The sequence below is a fragment of the Arachis ipaensis genome, chromosome B2 (assembly GCF_059453495.1).
Source record: "Arachis ipaensis isolate K30076 ecotype BB chromosome B2, ASM5945349v1, whole genome shotgun sequence".
Classification (NCBI taxonomy): domain Eukaryota; kingdom Viridiplantae; phylum Streptophyta; class Magnoliopsida; order Fabales; family Fabaceae; genus Arachis; species Arachis ipaensis.
Window position 1 is genome coordinate 82,929,045 of NC_142437.1, and position 9,631 is coordinate 82,938,675.

At 39.7% G+C, this 9,631-nt stretch overlaps 1 non-coding gene across 1 annotated transcript; it reads right to left on the bottom strand.

The window, feature by feature from the left end:
• Positions 1-2,992: 2,992 nt before the first annotated feature.
• Positions 2,993-3,100, bottom strand: LOC148574619 (small nucleolar RNA R71). Its single transcript, XR_015906171.1, has one exon. It is a non-coding gene; the product is annotated as a small nucleolar RNA R71 (small nucleolar RNA).
• Positions 3,101-9,631: the final 6,531 nt, after the last annotated feature.

Consider the following 9,631-nt stretch of genomic DNA (forward strand, 5'->3'; position numbering starts at 1 on the left):
CTCAACACCAAAATTTTTATTTTATTTGTTTGTTCATTGTTGCATTTGCATGTTTGATTGCATATTTGTTTGATTTTTTGCATATTTTACCACTTGGTTGAAGTAATATTTTCTTTTTCAAGAAACCTTTTAAAGTATTTCACTAATTTGAATAAAATTTTTTTTGTTACACTTGTTTGAAGAAATATTATATTGGAACATGGTTTAGAGCTCGAACACACAAAACCTGTGAGATTTTGAGCCTATTTGAATTGGTTGCATTTTATCAACCAATATTTTATTTTTTTGTGTGTGTGTTTTTCTCTCTAAAATTGTGATCTTTGTCTTGCTTAATTCTATATTTCCATTGTTTAATGTATGCATACACTTACATGATTGAGGCCTTTGTTTCACTGAGCTTACATACCCATATGGCCTTACCTTCCATTATCCTTTACAAACCAATTTGAGCCTATTATACCCCTTTATTCCTTACTTTAGCACATCATTAACTCTAAGCGAAAAACAATAATGTCCTTAAATTTGAATCCTTAGTTAGCTTAGACTAGTGAGAGTGCTTATGATTTAAGTGTGGGAAAGTGGGTTTGAAAACATTTGGTTTGAGAATTGGGTATTATATATCTTTATGAAAATGTGAAAGAAATGTTTAGAACATGATTCATGCATTAATCATATGCATTGAGAAAAATAAAAGAATATATATATATAAAAAGAAAAAGAGAAAGAGCAAATAAGTAAAAGGGGACAAAATGCCCCAAAATAAGTGGTGAAAGCAATGCATATGAATTGTACTTGAAATTAGAATACATGAATACGTGGAAACATGGTTAATGGATGGTTAGATGTTGTATTATGATTACATGGATTGTTTAAAGTTAGGTGAAAAAAGTTTAAGTTAATTAAGGATTCAAATTTTAGTCCACTTGGCCAAATACAATCCTACCTTGACCCTAACCCCATTACAACCCTTAAAAGACCTCTTGATTTGTGTATTTATGCATTAAATTTATGTTGATTGTTAGATGAAGAGCAAGCCTTAGAAAGCAAGGTTAGTAGAGAATTGAGAGAATCGAACCTAAAACACTTGAGTAATTAGAGTGTATACACTACCAATGAGGGTTCGATGCTCAATCCCTTGTTCCCTGCTTTCATGAGCTATTTTCTTCTTGCAAGTCTATTTGTACTTCATTTTCATGATTTAAATTAGTGAATTCCAGTTCATATTTCCTCTTGAAAGATTTGTTTACTTTTAACTAAGTAGGTGGAAACATTCTGCATGTAGTTACATTCATAGGTTGCATTTCATACATTCTTCATTCTTTATAGCTTCTCTTGAGCTTAGCATGAGGACATGCTAGTGTTTAAGTGTGGGGAGGTTGATAAACCACTATTTTATGGTTTATCTTGTGCTCAATTAAGTGGTTTTTATCTACTCTTTACCCACTTATTCATACTATTTGCATGGTTTTACATTTGCCTTCCTAATTATGTGCTTTGATTGAAAACATGCTTCTTTGATCTTATATTTGCTTATTATTAATCCTCTCTTATCACCATTAGATGCCTTGATATGTGTGTTAAGTGTTTTCAGATATTATAAGGCAGGAATGGCTTGGAGGATGGGAAGAAAGCATGCAAAAGTGGAAGGAATGCAATAAGTTGGAGAAATTGCTAAGCTATCCAGCCTGACCTCTCTGCACTCAAACGACTATAACTTTAGCTACAGAGGTCCAAATGATGCGGTTTTAGTTGCGTTGGAAAGCTAACGTCCGGGGCTTCGATTTGATATATAATATGCTATAGTTTCCCTGAAGCTAGGTGACGCGATCGCGTGATCTATGCGGCCGTGTCGCAGTGACGGAAATCAGCGCATTAAAATTCGAACCCAGCGAATTCTGGACTGTTTCTGACCCAGTTTGCGGCCCAGAAAACACAGATTAGAGGTTATAAAGTGAGAGAATGCATCCATTCAGAGGGAGGCTCTCACACATTCACAATTTCAGGAGTAGATGTAGTTTTTAGAGAGAGAGGTTCTCTCCTCTCTCTTAGGATTATGATTTTGGATTTCTCTTAAGTTTTAGGAGTAGCTCTCAATCCCAGGTTCTTTATTTTTATTTCTTTTCTCAATTTAATTTATGAACTCTTTATGTTCAGATTGATCTTCTATTATTAATGCAATTCGAGGTAATTTCAGATTTAATTTTGCTTTGCTTTATTTATAAGTGCTTTCAATTTAACTTACACATTTTCTTCCTTTTGGCTTTGGTTAAATAATTGGTAACTCTTGAGTTATCAAACTCATTGTTGATTGAGAATTGGAATTCTTCGAGAATTAATTCATCCACTTAACTTACCTTCATAGTTAGAGGTTAATAAAGTGGGAGAAAAATCCAATTCTCATTACAATTGATAAGGATAACTGGGATAGGACCTCCAGTCTTCATACCTTGCCAAGAGTTTATTTTATTATTACTATTTTATTTTATTCTTTTTGTGCAACATACTGCTTCCTTACTTCCAAAACCCCCAATTTACAATCTTCATAACCAATAATAAGAACATACCTCCCTGCAATTCCTTGAGAAGACGACCCGAGGTTTGAATACTTCGGTTATCAATTTATTTAGGGGTTTGTTACTAGTGACAACCAAAACATTTGTACGAAGGGATTTTTGTCGGTTTAGAGACTATATCTACAATGCGACTGTTTTTATGACATTCTTTACTGGCAAAAATCCTAACGTCAGTGCCTAAGTTTCATGGCTTACCTGCTCAAGAGCCTATCAAGCACCTGAGGGATTTCCAAGTAGCTTGTTCTACTGTCAGGCGCAATGGTGCAGATGAAACTTTTATTCTATTGAAAGTTTTTCCATTCTCTCTTGAGGAAAAAGCAAGAGAGTGGTACTACACTTAACCCGCAGCAACCGTTTCTGACTGGGATACACTCAGAAGAGAATTTTTGGAAAAATTCTTTCCAGTCGAAGTTACTGATAAACTTAGGAAGGACATTTCCATGATTGTCCAGGACGAATCCGAGACTCTCTATGAATATTGGGAGCGCTTCAACAATCTTCTGGAAGCATGCCCCCACCATATGATTGACAAGATAGTGTTGCTCGGCTACGTCACACAGGGCATGAGGCCCCAAGATAAAACCACATTGGAGAGTGCTAGCAATGGGTCTATAAAAAAGTACAAGACCACTGATGAGGCATGGCAATTGATCAGCGACTTGGCTGAGTCTACAAGGAATCACAGGCAGAAACAAAGTCACTCAAAGGCTATTGCAGAGGTATCTTCTAGCAAAGAAAATACTGCTCTGGCTCAGAGTATATGTGAAATGACCAACTTACTGAAGCAGATGCAACTGAGTCAACAACAAGCACAGCAAAGCCAATAGTTAGTCCCACAGAGACAATTCTAACCAGAATTGGAGGGACAACAATAACAGAGGAGGCAGAGACAATCAAGGATATCAGAGGTGGAATAATAACAATAACAGGCAACAGAACCAGAACCAGCCTTACAAAGCACCCACCTGAGGCAGTCCCAAGGACCACAACATAACCAACAACAAGTTCCGCAGATCACTCACTCTAGTTCTTCTCCGAGTGACGATACTCTTCAATCCATTGCATAAGGACAAAGGAACATGGAAAGTTCACTTAATGGCCTAGCATCCGCTATACAAGCTCTCATCTCTCAGCTGGCACCACCCAATACTTCAAACACTCAACAGGCAAGCTCCAGTGGAATCCCCTCTCAACCATTGCCCAATCCAAAGGGTGGCATTAATGCCATCACCCTAAGGTCCGAAACCACATTGCAAGAGAGGAACCAGGAGGAGCCAAGCCCACCAGAACACGCCTCAGCTGAAGAGGTAGTGCAAATAGAAGATGTTGAGGAGGAAGAGGACATACAGGACACGGCTGAAGAAGAAGAAGCTCAATCACATGAAGAAGCACCAAAGGGCACAGATACTGCAGAAAACGCCATTCCTATTCCATTTCCACAACTTGCAAGGAAGCCCAAGAAGTAGCTGGAACCTGATCCCAAAATGGTAGAAATATTCAAAAAGGTTGAGGTAACTGTTCCCCTTTTTGATGTTATTCAACAGGTACCTAAATACGCAAAGTTTCTAAAAGATTTATGTATACATAAAGACAAAATTAATGAATTAGAAACTATTCCTTTAGGTAGTTCTATATCTGCTTTAATGGGAGGTATACCTGAAAAGTGTAGTGATCCAGGTCCATGTATGGTTAATTGTACTATTGATGGTGTGGTATTTTCTGATTGCATGTGTGATTTAGGAGCATGTGTGAGTATAATGCCTTTGTCTATATATGATATTTTGAGGTTCCCTCCCTTAAAAAGGTCGGCAGCTCATTTTGTGTTAGCAGATAAAAGCATTATTACAGTGGCTGGAGTTGCTGAAGATGTATTAGTGGGCATTAAGGGGCTCACCTTTCCATTGATTTTTATATCCTGGAGATGCCCCAAAATGACTCAGAGAAGCCATCATCAATCCTACTCGGAAGACCATTCCTGAAGACCTCGAAGTTCAAATTGGATGCTTTTTCAGGAACATACTCTTTTGAAATAGATGGCCGAGTAGTAAGCTTCAATCTGAATGGAATTATGAAGCACCCTCCAGAAGATCATTCTATCCTCCAGTGTGACATCATAGATGAAACCGTAGCTGAAATTCACCAGGAGGAGTTAGAAGAGAAGTACATAGGACAAGGTCCGAGTGTGGGGACACTTTCTGAGGACAATGAAAATACTTTACCATTGTCACCAGCTCCAGATAATCCAGAACCTAGCCATGAGCCGAAGTTTGAATTAAAACCCCTCCCTCCACACTTCAAATATGCTTACCTTGAGGACAAGCAACAGTTTCCAGTTATCATTGCACGGGAACTCACTTCTCAACAAGAAGAACAGTTACTTAATGTGCTGAGGAAGCATAAGAAGGCAATTGGGTGGAGTTTGGTAGACATAGTGGGCATCAATCCTCAAGTTTGTGACCACAGAATATTTTTAGAAGAGGGAGCAAGACCTGTTTGTCAACCCCAGAGAAGACTGAATCCCACTATCTTAGAGGTTGTCAAAAAGGAAGTGACCAGACTACTAGAGGCGAATATTATCTATCCCATCTCAGACAGTGAATGGGTAAGCCCAGTACAAGTGGTGCCCAAGAAGTCTGGAGTCACTACAGTAAAGAATGAGCATAGAGAGCTCATAGCAACCAGAGTACAGAACGCCTGGAGAGTCTGCATTGATTACATGCGCCTAAACCAGGCCACTCGCAAGGATCACTATCCTCTTCCATTCATTGATCAAATGCTGGATCGCCTGTCAGGTAAATCACATTATTGCCTTTTAGATGGTTACACAGGTTATTTTCAGATTCATATAGCTCCTGAAGATCAGAAAAAGACTACTTTCACCTGTCCTTTTGGGACTTATGGTTATAAGAGAATGCCCTTTGGCTTGTGCAATACACCAGCTACTTTCCAAAGGTGCATGATAAGTGTCTTCTCTGATCTTATTCAGGACTGTATGGAGGTTTTTATGGATGATTTTAGCGTTTATGGTGATTCTTTTAGCCTTTGCTTAGATGGTTTATCTAGAGTATTAGATAGATGTGTCAGTACAAACTTTGTATTAAATTTTGAAAAATGTCACTTTATAGTTAAACAAGGTATCATACTAGGACATGTTGTATCTAATACTGGCATTTCTGTAGACCCAGCAAAGGTGGATGTTATTTCTAGTTTGCCTTACCCCTCCTCTGTGAGGGAAGTCCGTTCGTTCCTTGGCCATGCAGGTTTTTACCGGAGATTCATTAAGGACTTCATTAAGGTAGCACTTCCCTTATCCAGATTACTGCAGAAAGATATTGAGTTTGAGTTCAGTGAGGATTGCAAACAAGCGTTTGATAAGCTGAAAACTGGCCTGACTCAAGCTCCAATTGTGAGAGGACCAGACTGGAGCCAGCCATTCGAAATCATGTGCGATGCTTCCAACCATGCAGTAGGAGCAACGCTGGCTCAGCGTGAAGGTAAGGACCCCTTTGTAATTGCTTATGCGTCTAAAACTTTAGACACTGCTCAGTCTAATTACACTACTACTGAGAAAGAGCTTCTTGCTATTATTTTTGCTCTGGATAAATTTTGAGCCTATTTACTTGGTACTAAAGTAGTAGTGTATTCAGACCACGCAGCTCTAAAGTATTTATTAGCTAAAAAAGAATCCAAACCAAGGCTTATATGTTGGATACTACTACTACAAGAGTTTAATTTAGAAATAAAGGATAAGAGTGGAAACCAGAATTTAGTGGCAGACCACTTGAGTCGCCTTGAGCACATTAAGGATGACTCCACTCCTATAGCTGATAATTTTCCATTTGATAACCTGCAAGCAGTATCTGAGATAGTCCCTTGGTATGCACCTGTAGCTAATTATCTAGTTAGCCGCACTTTTCCTCCAAAGTTTACTAAGCATCAAAGAGACAAGCTGAAAAACGAGTCTAAATATTATATATGGGATGACCCATATTTATGGAGATGTGGAGCTGACCAGGTAATTAGAAGGTGTGTACCTCAATCAGAATTCCAGTCCATCTTAGAGGCCTGTCACTCATCTGAGAGTGGAGGACATTTTGGCCCTCAAAGAACAGCTAGAAAAATCTTAGACTGTGGATTCTGGTGGCCTACTCTTTTTAGAGACACTACTAAATTTTGAAATCTTGTTTCCTATACCAAAAATTTGATAATATATCCAAGAAGGATGAGATGCCTCAACAAATTATGCTTTTCTGTGAAATTTTTGATGTTTGGGGCATTGACTTCATGGGTCCATTTCCAAATTCTAATGGTTATTTTTATATATTGTTAGCTTTAGATTATGTTTCCAAATGGGTGGAAGCAATTCCTACCCGCACTGATGATGCTAACACTGTTGTTTCCTTTGTGAGAAACCACATTATTTGTCGCTTTGGATCACCGCGAGCAATTGTGAGCGATCAAGGCACCCATTTTTGTAACAGGAGACTAACAGGATTACTGAAGAAGCATGGGATAATTCATAAAGTAGCAACAGCCTATCACCCTCAGACTAATGGACAAGCCGAGGTGTCTAACAGAGAGATAAAGCGCATATTACAGAAGATAGTCAAACCTCATAGAAGAGACTGGAGCACCAGGCTACAAGATGCACTTTGGGCATACAGAACAGCATACAAGACACCCATTGGGACTAGTCCTTTTCGCTTAGTTTATGGAAAAGCCTGTCATCTCCCAGTTGAGGTAGAGCACAAAGCCTTTTGGGCAGTGAAAGAGTGCAACATGGGATTTGAGGAAGCCGGAGTTGAAAGGAAGTTGCAACTGCAAGAATTGGAAAGCCTTCGCCTGGAAGCTTATGAGAACTCCAGACTGTACAAGGAAAAGATGAAGGCTGTACATGATCAGCACATCAAGAGGAAAGAGTTCCAACCTGAGGAGTTAGTCCTCCTTTACAAATCCAGACTGAGGCTCATGCCAGGCAAGTTGAGATCAAGATGGGAAGGTCCCTATAGAATAGAGAAGGCTGAGCCGTACGAAGTTTTTCACCTAAGTTATTCTTCCAGCTCTGAACTCATCAAGGTTAATGGACATCGTTTGAAGCTATATCACGGCGAGAAGGTGACGAAAAACAAGGAGCTAGAAATCTTCCTCTTGGAAGATCCACTCACAGCAGAAGACTGAGCTAGTGGAGCGTCCAACTTACGGACGTTAAAGCAAAGTGCTAGGTGGGAGACAACCCACCATGGTATGATCGTTCTTCTCTTTATTCTTAGTTTTCTTATTCAATAACTCTTCTCTTTATTAGTACATTTAGTTTGCATCTGCATTTGCATATTTTTAATTAAAAAAAAAGAGGGGCGAGCCGCGACGCGACAGTGTCACCGACGCATCTGCGTCGCAGGTGGCTCAGAGTGAATAACAAATCGAACAGAGAGTCACGCGGGAGCGTGGCTGGAGGCGTGCCTTTGGCACAAATCACCCCATGCGACCGCGTCGCTGTCGCGACCGCGTCACAAGGGAAACATGCCTCCCACGCGTCCACATCAACCACGCGGACGCGTGACCTGAAAATCGACGTAAGAAAGGGTGCACAACCGAAAGTTGTACTAGAGTGGTGCTAGACTGGTGCTGAACGCACAAGCCTTACCACACGGACGCATGGCTCATGCGTCCGCGTCATATCCCTATAGTGGCCACTCACGCGATCGCGTCGACCACGCGACCGCGTCACCCTGGATTTTGGCAAAAATAAGTTTTGAACAGAGAGTTGTGCGAGCGCGAGGCTGCCCTTGCGCCAGTAGCACAAAACAAGTCACGCGTCCGCGTGACCGACGCGACCGCGTGACCGACGCGACCGCGTCAATTCATTTAAGCGCAAGTCGCGCGAACGCGTCCCCCACGCGGTCGCGACGCTTGCGCCGCATAGCTTATCCTAATTTGCCAAATATCTTATCTTTCTCTTCCCCAAATCCTACTTTTTCTTTTCCCCCCTCATTATTTTCTTTCCCTTTCTTCCTCCTTCCTTCTTCCTCACTTTCTACTTTCTCTCTCTCATCACCATTAACAAGGTTTTTCTTTTTTTCTTCCTTCCTTACTTTTCCATTCTTCTTAATTTATGTTATCTTCTTCTTTTCTTTTTCTTTTTATTTTCATTATTCATGTTTTCTTTTTCTTTCTTTTTCTCTTTTAATTGGTGTTAGATATTTAGTAAGGGTCGTTATTATTCCTTTTGTTTGCTTGTGGATTGTTCATAACTTGTTTGGCAATTATATATTAATTTTTAAAGGGTTGCTTGCATGTTCAATTTAATACTTTCAATAGCTTACCTACCATGCATGCTATGTGTTTGTGAAAAAGCCCATATGGCATTGTGAACTATTTTTGGATTTCTTTTATTCTACTACTCTAAATGCCTGCTTTTCACAAAACCCTTTTTTATATTTTATTAATTTAATATAATTGCTATTACAAACAGGTTGTTAGTTTGAATCCTGTGGTAATTTAACTTGGACGTTGAATGCTTGATCTATGCTTCTCATGCCTTTACCTGCATGCCAATAAACACCTTGCATTTAATTGTCATCCTATGCACCATCTATATTTCCATTTATGATTTTTCACATGTAGTCATGACCATGTGTTAACATCATTTATCCTTTAATGTGCATTGATTACCACCTTACCCACCCTCTTCCTTGCTCTACCCCTTGACATTTTGACATACTTTTTTTTTTCTCCCTTTCAGGATGGCCACCAAGAAAGGCAAGGAGAAAGCTGCTCCCAAATTAACAGCAAGGAGAGGAACAAAACGAGCACTAGTGGCAGAACCTTCTTCAACTGCACTTAAAACCTCAACAAAAAGAATTAAGAGGATTATAAAGGTTGATGATAAAGAGAAAGCCTTCCCAGCAAAGGACCCTGCGCGATTTATCAATCGCTACTGTGAGCAGATGTTCCCCATCCTGGCAGAAAGGAGTTACAACAACGAACACCTTCTTATCCTCCAAAACCATATTGCTGAATTTATTGAGCCACAAATTGTACGAAGACAATGGGGTTTC